Source organism: Zootoca vivipara, chromosome 6 (genome assembly GCF_963506605.1).
Source record: "Zootoca vivipara chromosome 6, rZooViv1.1, whole genome shotgun sequence".
Classification (NCBI taxonomy): Eukaryota; Metazoa; Chordata; class Lepidosauria; order Squamata; family Lacertidae; genus Zootoca; species Zootoca vivipara.
Window position 1 is genome coordinate 13,197,286 of NC_083281.1, and position 18,381 is coordinate 13,215,666.

The 18,381-nt window shown below is 51.6% G+C and overlaps 1 protein-coding gene across 1 annotated transcript in view; it reads right to left on the bottom strand.

The window, feature by feature from the left end:
- The window catches only part of PRX (periaxin), a 30,984-nt gene extending 15,300 nt beyond the window's left edge, over positions 1 to 15,684 (bottom strand). Inside the window, exon 1 of the mRNA XM_060275439.1 lies at positions 15,526 to 15,684. The gene's annotated coding sequence lies outside the window, so the exon portion shown is untranslated. The remainder of the gene's footprint in view (positions 1 to 15,525) is intronic.
- Positions 15,685 to 18,381: the final 2,697 nt, after the last annotated feature.

Here is an 18,381-nt window from a genome sequence, read left to right on the forward strand (position 1 = left end):
GAACTGCTAGGTTGGCAGGAGCTGGGACCAAGCAACGGGAGCTCACCCCGTCACAGGGATTCGAACCACCGACCTTCTTGATCAGCAAGCCCTAGGCTCAGTGGTTTAACCACAGCGCCACCTGGGTCCCTAGTAGCACCTTAGAGACCAACTAAGTTTGAGCTTTCGTGTGCATGCAAACGTGTGTGCGTGCGCGCACGCGCGCGCTCTGGATTCACACCCCACAATGTGTGCTTCTGGCTAAAGAAGTGGGACTCATAAGCATAAGATAAGAATTTGGGTGGCTTTCAAAGAGAATTAAGACAAATTCACGGAGGAAAAGGCTATGGAGGTAAAGGTAAAAAGGTAAATCCCCTGGACGGTTAAGTCCAGACAAAGGCAACTATGGGGTTGCGGTGCTCATCTTGCTTTCAGGCCGAGGGAGCCAGCGTTTGTCCACAGACAGCTTTCTGAGTCATGTAGCCAGCATGACCAAACCGCTTCTGGCACAATGGGACATCGTGACAGAAACGAGAGCGCACGGAAATGCCGTTTACCTTCCCGCTGCAACGGTACCTATTGATCTACTTGCACCGGCGTGCTTTCAAAGTACAGTACTAGGTTGGCAGGAGCTGGGAAAGAGCAACGGGAGCTCACCCCATCGTGGGGATTCAAACTACTGACCTTCCGATCAGCAAGCTCAGTGGTTGAGACCATAGCTCCACCCAGGATGGAAATTTCAGGAGGGGAGAGGGCTGCTCTGGTGCTCAGATTCCGCTTGCTGGTTTCCCACACAAACCTAGCTGGCCACTGTGAGAACAGGATGCTGGACTAGATGGGCCACTGGCCTGATCCAGCAGGCTTTTCTTCTGTTCTGATGTTTCCTTCACTTCTTTCCACTCCCTTGATCACTTTGGCGGCCCTTTTCTGAACCTCTTCCAACTCCACAATATCCCTTTTGAGGTGAGCTGACCAGAACTGTTCAGGTGCAAGCAGCAGATGTTCTGCCTGGGGGCCCCTGGGGCCCCCTCCTTTCCTGCTCTGCTCCCTCCAACCTCTGAATACAAAACGCAGTGGAGAGAGATCTGCTCCCACTCCGAGCCCAAGACAAAGAGGGGCCTGTTCAGGTCTCACTCTCTCTCTCCCACCTCCCTCGGCTGCAGCGTCACCAGCCATGCATCGTGGCGAGAGCGTGGGAGAATGCCAGGCATTCTGTAGGCTCAGCAAAGCCAGAGTTGCGGGCAGCGAGGGGCAGTGGGGAGAGAGAGGCAGGCCAGGCCTGGGCCAGGAATGCGGCAAAGCAGCCAGGAGACAGGGCCCAGTGTCCCAGGGAGCTCTCCTCCCTGCTCTGGAGCCTGAGCCAACCTGCGGGGTCAGACTAGATGATTCTGAAGGTCCCCTGCAGGAATGCAGAAAAGGCTTCATGCAAATGACTGAGGTATTCCAGAAGGCCTACCTCAAAGCCAAAGTGAGGGAAGCCCATTCACACACCTCCTTCAAACCCCACTTGCAGCTATTTCTCAATGGCACTGCACTCCTTCCTTCCTTCCTTCCTTCCTTCCTTCCTTCCTTCCTTCCTTCCTTCCTTCCTTCCTTCCTTCCTTCCTTCCTTATGTGCAAAGCTTGAGCCAACCTCTCTGCCATTCCTTCTGTCTCTTCCCCCCACCTCCTTGAGCCCCCCCCCCTCTGGTCAGCTTCACACATGCAAGCACAGTTCTGGGCACCATAGTTCAAGAAGGATACTGACAAGCTGGAATGTGTCCAGAAGAGGGCAACCAAAATGGTCAAAGGCCTGGAAACGATGCCTTATGAGGAACGGCTTAGGGAGCTGGGTATGTTTAGCCTAGAGAAGAGAAGGTTAAGGGGTGATATGATAGCCATGTTCAAATATATTAAAGGATGCCATATAGAGGAGGGTGAAAGGTTGTTTTCTGCTGCTCCAGAGAAGCGGACACGGAGCAATGGATTCAAACTACAAGAAAGAAGATTCCACCTAAACATTAGGAAGAACTTCCTGACAGTAAGAGCTGTTCGGCAGTGGAATTTGCAGCCAAGGAGTGTGGTGGAGTCTCCTTCTTTGGAGGTCTTTAAGCAGAGGCTTGACAGCCATCTGTCAGGAATGCTTTGATGGTGTTTCCTGCTTGGCAGGGGGTTGGACTGGATGGCCCTTGTGGTCTCTTCCAACTCTTTGATTCTATGATTCTACATCACTTAACTCCCCAATGCTGGTAGAGGAGCGCAGGAACCAGCAACTAGAGCCAAGCTGTTTCTGTGAACATGAAACCAGAGCAAAGCTTCTCATACTATGGGCCTTTACCCTTTGCCCCAACCCCACCTCCAAAAAAACAGGGAAGGAAACTGGCTTGTACTTTGGGGCCAATTCACAAGGTGTGGGACAGAGGGACATAAGAACGTTATTATATTTATTCCATTTAAATGCAGACCTTCGTCCGCATAAGCAGAGCCTGCTGGATCAGGCCAATGGCCCGTCTAGTTGAGCATCCCCTGCTAACAGTGGCTGAGCAGTTGCCTGTGGGAAATCTCCTGGGGGAAGAGTTTGACAGAGGGAGGAAAATTTCACTGTCTCCACTTTCTCCGTGCCAGGCATAATTTTATAAACTGCTATCATGCCACTTCTTACTTGACTTTTCTCTAAATTAAAAAGGCCCAAATGCTGCTTCCTTTTCTCATGGGGGAGACACTCCTCCCCCTGGAATGGTTGTGTTAATTTATTCCCCCCCCCTCACCCTAAGGTCCCAGAGGTGTCAGCGAAGGCTCAAAGAGTCAGCAGGAGGCCAAGCGAGGGAAGGGGGGGTGCGTGGAGTCAAGGGCCAGCCCCTCCCAAGCACCCCCTTCCTCCTGAGGAGGGGGTGCTTCTGCCATCCACACAGGGAAGGAAACCGCCCTGCCTCTGGCCCTCCCCCAGGACGAAGAGAAGCTCCTTCTTGGAATGCACTTCCTCACTCTGTTATTCAGCACATTTCAGAAACAGAAGGAAGAAAATGGGGGCAGGCGGCGGCGGGTGTGTGCTTGTGTCCCGAGAACGCAAAAGGCAAAAACAGCAAGATCCACTTGACAATTGAATGGACTGTTGGAAGGTGGTGGGCTCTCCTTCCTTGGAGGTTTTGAAGCAGAGGTTGGATGGCCATCGGTCAGGGTTTTTTTTAGCCATGGCTCCTACATTGCAGGGGGTTGGACTGGATGGCCCTTGGGGGTCCCTTCCAGCAGTTATATGGTTCTATAATTGCAGATTCAGGTAGGTAGCCGTGTTGGTCTGACGCAGTTGAAATATAAATATTATATATATATATATATATATATATATATATATATATATATATAGTAGTCCAGTAGCACCTTAGAGATGCTTTCATGCATGCACACAAAAGCTTATACCAAGAATAAACTTAGTTGGTCTCTAAGGTGCTACTGGACAATTTAGTTAGTTAGTTAGTTAGTTAGTTATATTTCAGGCGTCCCCAAACTGCAGCCCTCCAGATGTTTTGGCCTACAACTCCCATGATCCTTAGCTAACAGGACCAGTGGTCAGGGGTGATGGGAACTGTAGTCCAAAACATCTGGAGGGCCGAAGTTTGGGGATGCCTGTTATATTTCAACTGCAGTAAGCAAAGTTGCACAGAGAATGGTGGGTGGAGGAAGGAAGATATTGATGGGGCAAAAGAGAAGGAGAGAGACCTTTTTTGGGGGGGGGAGAGCTGGGAACCTAGGTCAGGGAACAGCGCAGCCCTCACTGCAGGGAGGAGGTGATCATCCAGAAGGGGGAAATGGGGCAGGCACCACTTTGCCCCTCCATCACAAGTGTGGCGTAGTGCTTAGAGCATTGGACTAGGACCCAGAAGAGAGCAGAGTTCAAATCCCACCCAACCCATGACCATGAAGTTCCCTGTGTGTGCCCTTGGGGCTAATCAGTCAGCATAGCCTACATTGCAGGGTTGCAGCGGGATACAGTGAGAAGGGGGAAGAACTCTGTCCAGGCTATTTTGAGCTCCTTGGAGGAAAGGGTAGGATCTAAGTGCAACGAAGAAACAAACAAGGCCCCTACACTGGCTCACAGGCATCCCATGTGACTCTCCCCCATTGTCCCCCTGTCATCCCTTTGGGGGGGGGCAAGGACTGCCCCTCTTTTCTAACTCATGCTGTCAAGCACCACCTGCACCGCGCTGATGCCTTCATTCTAATAAACATTATTGATCTAACTTTTCTTGATAGTGAAGAAGGCACTCTGCACATCCTCAGAGGAGCTGTATTTCTAAACGGAGCACATGCCCTGAAAGTGCCATGCTTAAGTTTTAAACAACGAGCAGCTGCAGGTTGAAGAATGTCTGCCCTTCCCTTCTCCGGACCACGGGGCAGGCCAGGAGAAGGATTCTGGAGACAGCTGGGAAGCAAAGAGCCTCAGTCAGGAGAAGCAGCGTTAGCCAAACCATGGTGAAGTGAGGGAGCACAGGCCCTTTCACCTTGTGAACCAGCAATGCCCAATTTCCTAATCTAGCAGCAGACAAAACTTCTGGAGTAACAGGTAAACCAGAGGCCCCAACCTCAGCTGTCACGCAAACCAAAGAAGAGTCTGCTGGATCAGGCCAGTGGCCCACCAAGTCCAGCATCCTGTTCTCACAGGGGGCAGTCAGATGCCTCTTGGAAATGCACAAGCAGGATCCGAGCAACTTGGAAATGCACAAGCAGGATCCGAGCAACTTGGAAAGCAGGATCTGAGCAACTTGGAAATGCACAAGCAGGATCCTGCAGTTCCCAGCGAATGTCAGAAACTCAGATATATGAGCTAGGCGCCAAATGGCTTCATGGACCAAGGTTGCAGTCACCAAAATTGAATGTCTAGTTGCCATTTGGGGATAAGACGGCTCTCAAGTCTTACTTTTCAAATGATGGAGTGAGTGATTCTCAGTTAAAGAAGAAGAAGAGTTTGGATTTGATATCCCGCTTTATCACTACCCGAAGGAGTCTCAAAGCGGCTAACAATCTCCTTTCCCTTCCTCCCCCACAACAAACACTTTGTGAGGTGAGTGGGGCTGAGAGACTTCAGAGAAGTGTGACTAGCCCAAGGTCACCCAGCAGCTGCATGTGGAAGAGCGGAGACGCGAACCCGGTTCCCCAGATTACGAGTCTACCGCTCTTAACCACTACACCACACTGGCTCTCATCCGGCTAGTTCATATGACAACCTTGAGCTCAGTTCAGAATGCTGAGAACTTCAAAGAAGAAAAGTCCCTTGATCCAGGGGTAGTCTGCATGTATATTGGCCGATTCTGTCCTTTTTCTTAATGGGGACACAGACCATTCACGACGTGAGAATATTCTTCCCAACTGTGAGCAGGGCAGCGGGAGAAGACAAGCAACAACAATTCACTACAACGTCGTTCATTGCTCCTGCTCAGGCTGCTCAGAAAAAGCATTTTGGTGCTTGAAATTCATTCTGATTGTGCAGATAAAATATAACGGATAGCATTCTACAGGATGGGGTATTAGTGTGTGAAAACAGTCCAGATCCAATGATCCCCAGATGGTGATGATGTCAGGTGCCATCCTGACAGCGCCCAGGCATCTTCACTTGGTCACAAGTGGCCGAAAGCCAGGTGAAAATTGTGCCTGGCCTCTGACTAATTTCAAACACTGTTCCCAGCAACTGAAATTCAGCAGCATTGCCTCCTCCAACTGTGGAGGGCAGAGCACAGCCAGCCCTTGTGAGCTCCATCCTCTTTTAAAGCCATCCAAGCTGGTGGCCACCACCGCCTCCTGTGGCAGTGAGTTCCATAGTTTAACTAGGCACTGTGTGAAGAAGGACTTCGTTTTCTCTCTCCTGAATCTGTCCAGCGTCCAGCTTCCAATTCTGGGCCTGGATGAGAATTTGGGGCCCTGGTCTGGATGGCCCATTCTCGCCAGCTCCAAGCAAAGCTCCTCCTTCCTGGGGGAGAGCAGGTGGCCCTCTATTTTGCAAGGTAAGCATGTCACTCTGGTTGCCCTAACTTTGGGGCAGGGAAACACAGATCCCGCCTGAAACCCAAGGCTGTCAGTAATCCCTGAAAAATCAGTTTGATAGGAGGAGGCAAAACGTAGTTTTGTTCCTTGGTTGCAAGTGACGCACTTTCAGGCGCCATTCCAAGGCTGTATTCCTGGAAAGCCCCTCTGAAGCCCCTCCCATAGGTCAGCGTTGGGGGTGGGAAGGCAGATAACATCTCCACCAAAGGATTTCCTGCAGCAATCCTGCTTCAGCAGCCAGACCTCAACCAGGCACCCTGCAAACACCACAAGGGGGGGGGTGAACTACAGTACTCAGCAGCCCCACCCTCACGGAAACTACAATTCCCAGGACTCTGCAGGCCAAGCCATGAAAGTTCAAGGCTGTTTCCAAGGCCAAAGCAAGAGAGTGTTTCTGCCTAGGAGTTAATCGTGGGAATTGGAACCTGCCTTGCCTGAAAGGTACAATCTAAAGAGTTCAGGAATGTAAGGACATAAGAACAGCCTCCTGGATCAGGCCAAGGGCCCAGAAGGGAGGCTCAAAGGTGTGTGTGTGTGTGTGTGTGTGTGTGTGTGTGTGTGTGTGTTCAGGTTTCCCAGTCAAGCCAGTAACAGCACTGCTACCGCAACATGCACATTGCCAAAGAAGATGGCAAGTGAAAAAATCAGCAGAAGCTCCCCTGATCAAGTTTGCAGATGACACCAAATTGGGAGGGGTGGCTAATACCCCAGAGGACAGGATCACACTTCAAAATGACCTTAACAGATTAGACAACAGGGCCAAAGCAAACAAGATGAATTTTAACAAGGAGAAATGTAAAGTACTACACTTGGGCAAAAAAAATGAAAGGCACAAATACAGGATGGGTGAAACCTGGCTTGAGAGCAGTACATGTGAAAAGGATCTAGGAGTCTTGGTAGACCACAAACTTGACATGAGTCAACAGTGTGATGCAGCAGCTAAAAAAGCCAATGCAATTCTGGGCTGCATCAATAGGAGTATAGCATCTAGATCAAGGGAAGTTATAGTACCACTGTATTCTGCTCCGGTCAGACCTCACCTGGAGTACTGTGTCCAGTTCTGGGCACCACAGTTCAAGGAGGATACTGACAAGCTGGAACGTGTCCAGAAGAGGGCAACCAAAATGGTCAAAGGCCTGGAAACGATGCCTTATGAGGAACGGCTTAGGGATGTATGTTTAGCCTGGAGAAGAGAAGGTTAAGGGGTGATATGATAGCCATGTTCAAATATATAAAAGGATGTTATATAGAGGAGGGAGAAAGATTGTTTTCTGCTGCTCCAGAGAAGCGGACATGGAGCAATGGATTCAAGCTACAAGAAAGAAGATTCCACCTCAACATTAGGAAGAACTTCCTGACAGTAAGAGCTGTTCGGCAGTGGAATTTGCTACCAAGGAGTGTGGTGGAGTCTCCTTCTTTGGAGGTCTTTAAGCAGAGGCTTGACAGGCATATGTCAAGAATGCTTTAATGGTGTTTCCTGCTTGGCACGGGGTTGGACTGGATGGCCCTTGTGGTCTCTTCCAACTCTATGATTCTATGATTCTATGAACCTCCCACACAGACCCCAGATCCTTGTTAAGGAGAACGGGCCACTTACACTCCACGTTATCCCCTTCTTGTCTCAGCACCCCTTTTCTCAAGCCCTTCGCTCAAGTCTCCTCCATCTGTCCTGCTGGCTGATCCCCATTTCTTCTTCTGCTGCTGCTGCTCCTTCAACTGCCTCTGGGCTCCCAGACCCTTTGGGATCTCTTCCAAGGTTACAAAAGAACATTTTCTCAGATTGGATCCAATCCAATAATGATTTCTTAGAGCCATCCTTAGGATCCCCCCCCCTTCTGTAGCGGGGGCAGTCATGAGATTAGAGGTTGGTTGGCAAGCATTCCGGTATGTGGCCTTGAAGGCAAAACTCTGGCTATGGCTCAAGCTATGCTTCAACCAGGTGGGCATGGCCCCCTTGATATTGAGGGATGATTTCCAATCATGGTGGGAAAAGGAGATCATAAATGAAGTGCAGGCCTGCGGATTGTCACATCTTTTCCTGGAGTCTATGACATTTAGTCAAGCCAGAGCTGTGGTCTCTCAAAGACTGAGTGACATTCCTAGACAAGAGGACATCCCTTGTGAAACCTGGGATGTTCTTGGGGGATCAGATATTTCAGATTACACCAGCCCCTGATCTTGCGGAAATCCACTGTGTAGAATACCGTAGACTCCTCACAGCTGCTAGGTTAAATGTCCTGGAATCGGAGGTTTTGTTGGGAAGGTACAGGGGAGTCCCATATGCCCAGAGAACTTGTCATTGTGCCCTGGGAGTGGTTGAGTCAACTGAACATATTATTTTGATCTGCCCATTCTATGCAGATCTTGGACAAAAACTCATAGCTCCACACCTAGGCCAAATTAGCCCTGCAGCCAGAGAAAGACAGGTTTTGTTTTTGCTGAAGAAGTTTACTGGAACAACAGCCTCCTTGGTGGCCAAATTTCTTTTTCTGGCCCTTAAGCGTCGTAAAGTCAAAATTGACAGCATTGGCATGGGTCTAAATGTATAGCCTACTTCTTATTGTCGGTTTAAGTTCCTTTAGATGTTTTACTTTTTGTATGGATAAATGTTTATTTCTGACTGAAGGTCGAATAAAATCTGATTGATTGATAAAAAAAGAACACCAGAAGAACCTGCTGGATCAGGCCAAAGGGGCCCCTCTAGTCCAGCATCCTGTTCTCACCCTCAAAGGGTTTCAAATACAACAGGTTTCCAGCAAGTGAGATTCAGAAGCATCGCTGTCTCTGACCATCCTGGCTAGGAGTCATCGATAGCCCTCTTCTCTATTAATCCTGCAGCCCAGCATGCAGCTCTCATGAGGACAGCTCGCTGGATCTGGCCAAAGGCCCGCTCAGATAATAAGATCAAAAGAGCCTGCTTGGATCCTGCCTGCACTTGGATCCTGCTTGCAGGTTCCCCGCAGGGCCTGATCCAGAGGCGGATTTAGGGGGCACAGAATCATGGGGGGTACTGCAACTATTATTTAGGATAGAGAGCGAAAGGTGGGCAGGGAACACCGAATTTTGTTGCTGCACAGGGCACTGCTGAAATTTGAGACTCCACGGTCCACCACAACTTCTTCTGTTCTTATGGACCTCGGGGTGCTTTGGGGTCCATGTGGAGCTGCCAGAGGAACAAGCGGCTTCCCTGACAGGAAGCAACGCTTCTCTGCAGCTCCCGTCCAGAGCTCAGCGGTTGCCCAAACAGCAAACGAAGCCAGGAGAGTCAGCGAAGGGGAAAACAAGGCCGCCACAGTTGCCGTCCCTTTGGCTCCAGAGCTCCTGATCCAATTAAGGCAGGAAAGAGCCGCTTGCTCTTCTGGTGGCAGCCTTTAATTGGGAGCAGCTCTCCAGTTCCAGGAGGAGCTGCCGCTGCTTGGAACGAGGCCGGGCCCCTGGCCCACATGGGCCGCATCCTGCTGAGCTCAGGGGCAGGAAGGAGCGCTGGAGAGAGAAAGCTATAATCATCATCACCAGGGCTGCTAGACGGACTGCCCCAGCCTGCAATGGTCTCTGGCCAACAATGCAGGGAAGGAAAAACGATGCCAGCGCTTTCACTCTCTCCTCCGCCCTCAGTTTGGGGGGGGGGGCTGAAACAGCCAAGACCTGAGACTGTCCCTCCTCTGCCTCTGGAAGCTCTCCTCTCAGGGGGCCGGGTAGCCTGCTTGGGGCCAACCTCACGGCTGTGACACAGATACCCCAGAGCTGCTTGTTAAGGTTTTGGGCCTGGAGAATGCAATGTCAAGTGTGCCTCTGAGCATGTGCACAGAGTGCCTTCCCCCCAGCCCCACTGCCAGCCAAAAGGACACCCACATCTACATTGGCTCCCAGTACATTTCCGAGCACAATTCAAAGTGTTGGTGCTGACCTTTAAAGCCCTAAATGGCCTCGGTCCAGTATACCTGAAGGAGCGTCTCCACCTCCATCATTCTGCCCGGACACTGAGGTCCAGCACCGAGGGCCTTCTGGCGGTTCCCTCGTTGCGAGAAGCCAAGTTGCAGGGAACTAGGCAGAGGGCCTTCTCGGTGGTGGCGCCTGCCCTGTGGAACGCCCTCCCAACAGATTTTGACTACCAGACTTTTAGAAGACATCTGAAGGCAGCCTTGTTCAGGGAGGCTTTTAATGTTTAATAGATTACTGTGTTTTATTTTTCTGTTGGAAGCCGCCCAGAGTGGCTGGGGAAACCCAGCCAGATGGGCGGGGTATAAATAATAAATTATTATTATTATTATAATCCAAGGTCGGCCATGGCTTGCAGGAAGGGCAGAGCCCCCAAACCTCGCTTTTCAGCAGCTGTTTGATGCCACGCCCCAGAAAGGAGTCATTGGCAAAGTGCTCTAAACATAAAATTAAAAGTCTCCCTGCCAGGGAGAGTTTTCTGCTGCTGCTGCAGCAGCAACATTGGCAGCCTCTGAGCCAGAGCTCTTGGCTGAAGGGCAGCCAGAGGAACGGCTGGCTTGTCATCTGCCCTGCAGCCTCACCCGTTGCTGGCCCATCATGGAGGAAGAGGGCTGAATGTGGCCTTCCCCTTAGGGCATCTGGTCGGCCACTGGGAGAACAGTGCTGGGCGAATTTTGCCCCCCTTGGGCCTGATCCAGCCGCCGGGCTCTTCTTGTGCTCTTATGGAACCTCCAGCTCCAGAGGCAGTCTATTTAGATTCCCAGGTTCTTAGTGTTTGGTCACTGTGAGAACAGGAGGATGGATTGCATGGACCACTGGCCTCATCCAGGTGTTCCTCATGAGCTCAGGCCAGCTGACCTGGATGCCAGTTACCCCCCACTTTATCCTCACAACAAGCCGATGAGGTAGGCTAAAGAGAGAGGGAGAGAAATGGGCCTGAAGGGTGAGGTGAATGGCTGAGGAAAGATTTGAACTCTGATCTTGCCAGCCAGAGCCCACCACTCTAACCATTAGTGCCAAAGTCCTCACTTCCCCTCCCCCCAGGCGCAGCCAGATGCCCCCCCCCAAGGCACACAGGGACACTGAGAAGGTCTGAAGGCCAAGAAAGGGGGGGGGTTCTTGATCCAGGCTTCCTGTCCTGCTAGCTGAGGAAATGAACAGTGTTTCCTTTGAGTCAGGGCTCTGCTGAGGCCTTGCCAGGAACGCAGGAAGTCAGAAACGAAAAGAAGGTGTGCAGGCAGCGTCCCACCTCGGCCTGACTGACCCCAACCAGAAGCTTCTTCTTCTTCTTCTTCTTTGGCAATCCATCGTAGTCGAGTAAGATTGTCTTCCATAAACACGGCCTTAACAGTGAGTCCGTGACTGTGGAGGCCAATTCTGGATCCACACGTCCTTCCACGGTGGGGACATAGGTTTCCAGGTGGGAGTTGATCACGGTGTGGATTTGCCAAGCGTGCCTTCCTCTTAGCACGTTTCTCCCTTGTGTCCTGAGTTCAAGTGTCTTCCAAGCCCATGACACCTTTGGTAAAGGCTGTTCTCCAACTGGAGTGCTTGTAGGCACCAGAGTTTCTCAGTTGTTGGTGTTTATACTACTTTTTTTTTAGATTTGCCTTGAGAGAGAATTTAAACCTCTTTTGTTCGGAATGGAGAAGTTGCTTTGGAGGACGATAATCAGGCATCTGAACCACATGACCAGTCCAACGAAGTTAATGTTGAAGAATTATTGCTTTGATACTGGTCATTTTTGCTTCTTCCATTATACTGGTATTAGTTCACCTGTATTGCCCAGTGATGTGTAGACTTTTTCAGAGACACCATTGATGGAATATTTTGAGGAGTTGGAGATGGCGTTTGTAAGTGGTCCATGTTTCAGAAGCGTACAGTAAGGCTGGTAGCACAATAGCTTTGTAAAGAAGCATTTTGGTTTCCCTGCGAATGTCCCGGTCCTCAAACACTCTGCACTTCAGTCGGGAGAAAGCTGCACTCGCAGAGCTCAGGCGATGCTGGATTTGGCATCAATGTTGGCCCTTGTGGATAACTGCCCAGGTAGGAGAAGTGATCAACACTTTCCAACGTTACAGCACTGAATTGGATTTGTGGCACTGCAGAGGGGTTGTTTGTACTTGTTGGTGCAGCACTTTGGTTTTGGGGGTGTTGAGCAATAGACCAAAGGTTTTCGTAAGCTTCTGTGAAGATATTTAGGATGGTTTGGAGGTCATCCTCTGAGCATGCACACACTACGTTGTCCTCAGCATACTGAAGCTCTATGACAGACGTTACAGTAACCTTACTCTTTGCTTTCAGCCTGCTCAGATTGAAGAGCTTTCTATCGTTTGATATATGACAGGGGTAGGCAAGCCTTCTCAATCCGGCCCGCAGACAGTCCGGGACTCAGCGTGTTTTTACATGAGTAGAATGTGTCCTTTTATTTAAAATGCATCTCTGGGTTATTTGTGGGGCCTGCCTGGTGTTTTTACATGAGTAGAATGTGTCCTTTTATTTAAAACGCATCTCTGAGTTATTTGTGGGGCTTAGGAATTCGTTCATTCTTTTCTTCAAAATATAGTCTGCCCACCACATGGTCTGAGGGACGGTGGACCAGCCCACGGCTGAAAAAGGTTGCTGACCCCTGATATATGATTTCTACCCCAGTGGGGAGTTTCCCTTCAACAATGTGTAGGATCATGGCAATGAAAATAATAAATAGGCTTGGGCCGATAATACATCCCTGTTTAACACCTGATCCCACTGTGAATGGTTCACTTTGAGAGCCATTGTTATCTGCAATTTTTGCTGTCATACTATCACGGAGGAGCCGATGGATGTTCACAAATTTATCTGGGCAGCCAATTTTCAGGAGGACAGTCCGCAGGGCATTACAATTTACAGTGTCGACACCAACATAGCACCAACACAGCCACCCTGGGGTCCAGGGACAGGAAGACTCGAGGGTGGTCCATTTTCAGGCTCTTCAGACTGGGCAGGGGGCACAATTTGGGCTTTGGGGATCCACTAACCTGGCACAAAAGGTGCACCTTTAGAATTCTGAGTCCAGGGATATGGATCTGAATGGAGCCTACAATCCTTGCACACAAAAAATCCCAGGGACAGAATCACCCGGAAGGCTGCAGGAAGCAGCAACCTCAAATGGCCACAAATTCACACAACCCCCACACCCCAACAAACTTTGAATCTAATGTGTTTGCATTTGAGAGCGAGGCATCTGGACCCAGGACCATCTGGGTTCACACATGGCTTCCGTACTGAATCAGCTTCGACCACCCTGATGGAGGACCTGTGTTGCGAAAGGGGCAGGGAGATGGAGGCCAACTCAGTGGGGTGGGTATTGGAGGGGCCATATTGCAGCACTTCTGTCTCTCTCCCCAGGGTCGTAACCAGAGAGTAGCAATAGGTGAGGGGTCCTCGGCCCCCTGGCACCTGTGCCTTGGGGGTATTATCCTCTCCGAAATCCAGCATCTGTGAGTGCAGTTTTCTCCTGACTGAAGCGCAGAGTGTTTGAGGACTGGGACATTTGCAGGGAAACCAAAATGCTTGTTTACAAAGCTATTATACTACCAACCTTACTGTATGCTTGTGAAACATGGAGCACTTATAAATGCCATCTCCAGCTCCTCAAAAGATTCCATCAACAGGGTCTCCGAAAAATTCTACACGTCACTTGGGAAGACAGGCGAACTAATACCAGTGTACTGGAAGAAGCAAAGATCACTAGTGTTGAAGCAATGATTCTTCAACATCAGATTCGTTGGACTGGTCATGTTGTGCGGATGCCTGATGATTGTCTTCCAAAGCAACTACTCTATTCCAAACTTAAAAATGGTAAGCATAATGCTGGTGGTCAACAAAAGAGGTTTAAAGACTGTCTCAAGGCAAATCTTAAAAAATGTAGTATAAACACTGAAAACTGGGAAACACTGGCCTATGAGTGCTCCAATTGGAGAACAGCCTTTACCAAAGGTGTCATGGACTTTGAAGACGTTCGAACTCAGGACGCAAGGGAAAAATGTGCTAAGAGGAAGGCACGCTTGGCAAATCCACACCGTGCTCAACTCCCACCCGGAAACCAAGGTCTCCACTGTGGAAGGACGTGTGGATCCAGAATTGGCCTCTACAGTCACTTACAGACTCATTATTAAAACCATGTTTATGGAAGACAATCTTACTTGGCTACAAGGGATCGCCAAAGAAGAAGAAGAAAGAATCTCAAGGCTAGATTACTGCAATGCACTCTATGTGGGGCTGCCCTGGGGACTGGTTCAGAAGCTCCCGGTGCAGAATGCTGCAGCCAGATTGCTGACAGGAGCCTCTGTGCAAGGACATTGTTAAAACAGCTGCACTGGCTCCCCATCTCCTACTGAGCCAAGTTCAAAGTCTTCCTATTAAGTTACGAAGCACTGAACAATTTAGGCCTAGGATACCTTAGGGACCAATCCTGGCTCCATCACTGAGATCATCTGCAGGAGCGTCATTGGTCATTCCTGAGTTGGTGAGGAGCATCTGACAATGAAAAACTGAGCCTTTCAGCCCAATCCTGTGGAACACTCTGCCACTAGACAAAGTGTCACTAAACTAGGCACTCTGCCACTAAACATTTCTATCTCACCAGGTTTATGCAGGCAAACAGGAACACAGTTTTCCACAATAGCTAGCTGATCTCTGATTACAACATGTTTATATGGTTTTCTGTACAAATGGTTGTAAATTGCTCTGATTTCTTTTTAGGAGTTTTTATTAAAAAAAACACACCAAAACACTAAATGAGCTTCAATAGAGCCAGGCTTCAAATGGGGGTGAAAATACCCCCAAACCCCTCTCCACTCTATCCTGTCAAGGGAAGAGCAGAGAGCACCCCAATTATGGGGAGGATCAGACCAGGCCAAGAAATTCCCTCCAAACTGCCCTGCCCCATCACAGGACAAGCTCCCCACTGCCGGAAGGACCCTGTTTGGACTATACTAGCCAGGCAGCCAAACTACCTCCCAATCGGGCAGGCCAAGCCGCGGCGCCCTTATCTCTGACCGGCCCTTGCTGGGGGGGCTTTGAGGGGCTCTGTCCTCTTGCCCAAGGAGAGCAGCTGCTGCTTTAGAGAAGACCCCCACCCCCCAGATCGCTGGGCATACAAGAAGGCACTGCCTGAAAACCAATCCTGTGCAAGACTAGCGTGTGGGGGGACGGGACACGGAGCACTGCCCCCCAAGAGGTGACAGACCTATTGCTCCGAGGCTGCTAAGTCCCGGTCTGGGGGGGGGTGTCCCTGCAGGCTGCAGTTTGGGATGATTTAGTGAGGGGGGAGCGGAATAAGAGGGGGTTAGAAAGGGGCAAAGCAGGCGTAACACCCAGGATGCCCCCACCAAGAAAGTGGCTTCCGAGGGGGTGGGATGTTAGGAACAGCAGGTCCCCCATCGCAGCTCCCATCCCGGCCGCCCTGGGCGGCCAGCCAGGCTCCTGGGGCTGCCGGTTCGAATCCCGAGCCGGGACTGAGCCTGGAGGAAGCAGGGGCTCCCGGGTGCCCGCTTGGCGAAGAGGCATCCCCAAGAGAGCGACGGCGCGGCTGCCGCTGCTGCTGCTTACCCGGTCCGGCTCCGGCTCTGGCTCCCGCTCCCGCTCCGGCGCTGCGCTCGCTTGGGCCGGTCTGGGCGGGCGCGGCCGGGGCGCGGGGCCCGGGCGCTGCCGGGCAGCAGGAAGGGGGCGGCTCCGGCCGGCCCTCCAGCCCGTGGGCGCCCAGCTGGGCCGGTGCCGGGCGGGAGGAGGGTCAAGGCAGTCCCGGCCCCGCCCGGGGAGGGGCCGCCGCCGCGCAGGAAGCCGCCCCCAAGAGCGCGGCCAGGCGGAGGGGCAGCCGCGGCGCTCTGCACGCGCTCAGAGGATCGGAGGCTGCAGAGGCAAGAAAGAGGCAGCCTGCAAAAGGAACGACGGGCCGGGTCCCGGTCACTCTTTGAAGGCGTTTTGCCCCCACCCACATTATCAATTGAAAAATATGAAGAGGGGCGCGCGACGCCTCCTAGCCTAGCGCCCCTCCCCCCGAGTGGGCTACTTACTTCTCAGGCTTGGAAGGTCCTGACTCCCCGCACTTCTCATTTGCCCGTCTCCACGTGCGGTCGAGGGGTGCCAGAGAGCCCGCACCACAGCGGGGGTCACTGGGCTTGATGCCAATCCCCTTCCAACAGTCCCTTGGGGCTTGGCTCTGCCGGAGAGCGAGCCCTGCAGCAGGATCCCATCCCCTCGCCCCTAAGGATGCCCCGACCCCGACCCCTCCTGCGCCCTCTCCCCCACAGGTATCTTCCCAAGCTCTGGGAGCAGAAGGGGGTTGGTCCCCCATTTCCGCCTGGTGACTGGAAAGAAAACCGGGAGGTGCCTTATGCCATGCCAGATAATAACACCCATCACTGACTGGCAGCAGCTGTCCAGAAGATCATGCTGGGGTGGGAGGGAGATCTCTCCAGCCAGCCCCACCTGGATGCTGCCCTCCGGAAACTGAACACGGGACCTCCTAGGAGCCAGTCAGGCGCCCTGCCCTTGGGATCACCCTTTCCTGAGATCAGGAAGGAGGGTTGTCTCCAGGAGATTTTTCTCCCCCCATCCCCACCTGACAAGGAAGTTAACGCTGCGATCGACAGAGAAGAGTTGTTATTTCCCAGAGAACAGTAACCAGCCAGTCTTAAGTAGACATAGCACATAAGAAAAGAGGGACGGGGAGGGAGATGGAAAAAATGTAACCTTCTGTCTGGAAAGTTACAGTTCTTATTAGAACTGGCTGAGATGGAAATGCTTTATGCAGCATAATCTGCTTTAGCTGCTTTTAATTCTGAATTTTAAATGGTTGTAACCCACCCTGAGAGCTACTGGTGAAGGGCTGGTAATAAATGTAATAAATTATTATTATTTCAGCCTGCCCCCCCCCCATGTACATTTCCGTCAGCAGCCACTTTGCAGGCTCCAAAAACTCCCAGCTCCTTTGTGGGTCAAGACACACATTCTTCATATAAGTTGAATAGGAGACACCACAATGCATGTTGTACAACACACAGAGAGCCCCTCGCCTTCCTTTCAGGCCAGTCTTTGCCTCCGAGCCCAGCCTGAAGGAGGCATTCAGGGGCAACGGGTAGGGGCAACTCCAGGGGAGCAAACCCCCCCCACTTTCCCTTCTCCCAAGTCTGCTACCTCCCCACCCTGCCCCCCAATTCCACCTTACCATAACTGGCTGCTGGGGACCAGGAGACCCCAAACACCCGGGCAAAGCACTCGCACATCTCTGCCTTGCTCTCCAGAACCCCAAGCTTCGTCCCACAGGGAAGCACCCACAGCACTGGGGCGGGGGTCGATGCCGTGTGCCGAGCTGCCAAGCACAGCGAAATGCCGCCCAGCCCCCCAACACACACTGAGGCATGAAAAGGGAGTCAGCCAGCAGGATTAGTGCAAGGCCACCATCAGCAGTTTGGGCAGCCTCTGAAAAGCATCCCCGCATTGTTGGACTCAGTGGACACCCGGCACAGACAAAAGGGAGGCCCCCCCACCCATGTCCCGTCTGCCCCTGGACGGGCCGCTCGGATGGGAGGGCAGTGAGCCAGAGGAAGCCATCCGAGCGCCGGCCTCTTTGTCCCCTGCGAAGTCCAGCAGTTTTAGACCTCCCTGAGACCCAGACTCCTGGGCCACCCAGTGGAGCAACAGTCCAGTCCCAGAGGTTTGGGCGATTTAGTTGTTTGAGTTAGAAATGTATACATCACTTGACTGTAAGAAGAAACCTCAAAGAGCTTTGCGAAGAGAGGAGAACATAAGGAGAGCCTGCTGGGTGGTGGGCTCTCCTTCCTTGGAGGCTCTTAAGCAGATATTGGACGGCCACCTGTCGTGGATGCTTTATTTGAGGTTTCTGCATTGCAGGGGGTTGGACTAGATGACCCCCTGGACCCCTCCTGATTCTACAGTTCCATGATTCTGTGGATCAGGCCAATGTTCCCAGCACCCTGTTCTCACACTGACCAACCAGATACCCCCAATGGAGGAGTGTGCCTTTGGGGGTGAAGTCAAACCACTGGAGAGTTACGGCACCTGCTGTGGCTGTAGAGACCGATAGGGGAGAGGTGTTTGGTTGCAGCCGGGATAGAGGAAGGCACCTGGTTGTGTTGCTGCAGATGCGCCAGGGCATTTCTTCTCTCTGTCCTCCCAGCAGTCATTCCTCCTCTGGTCACTGCTGTGGATACACGACCTGATTGCTCCATGAATTTTTCTAAAAGAACATTTAAACATTCAAAGATCACAAGCATGCATCAGAAATGGAACTTTTGGTGTTCAGTAAAGGAGAGAGTCCGTGTGGTGTTAAAAAAATGTACAGTAGTATAAACAGCAGCAATTGGGAAACACTGGCCTGCGAGTGTTTCAATTGGAGAACAGCCTTGACCAAAGGTGTCATGGGCTTTGAAGACACTCGAACTC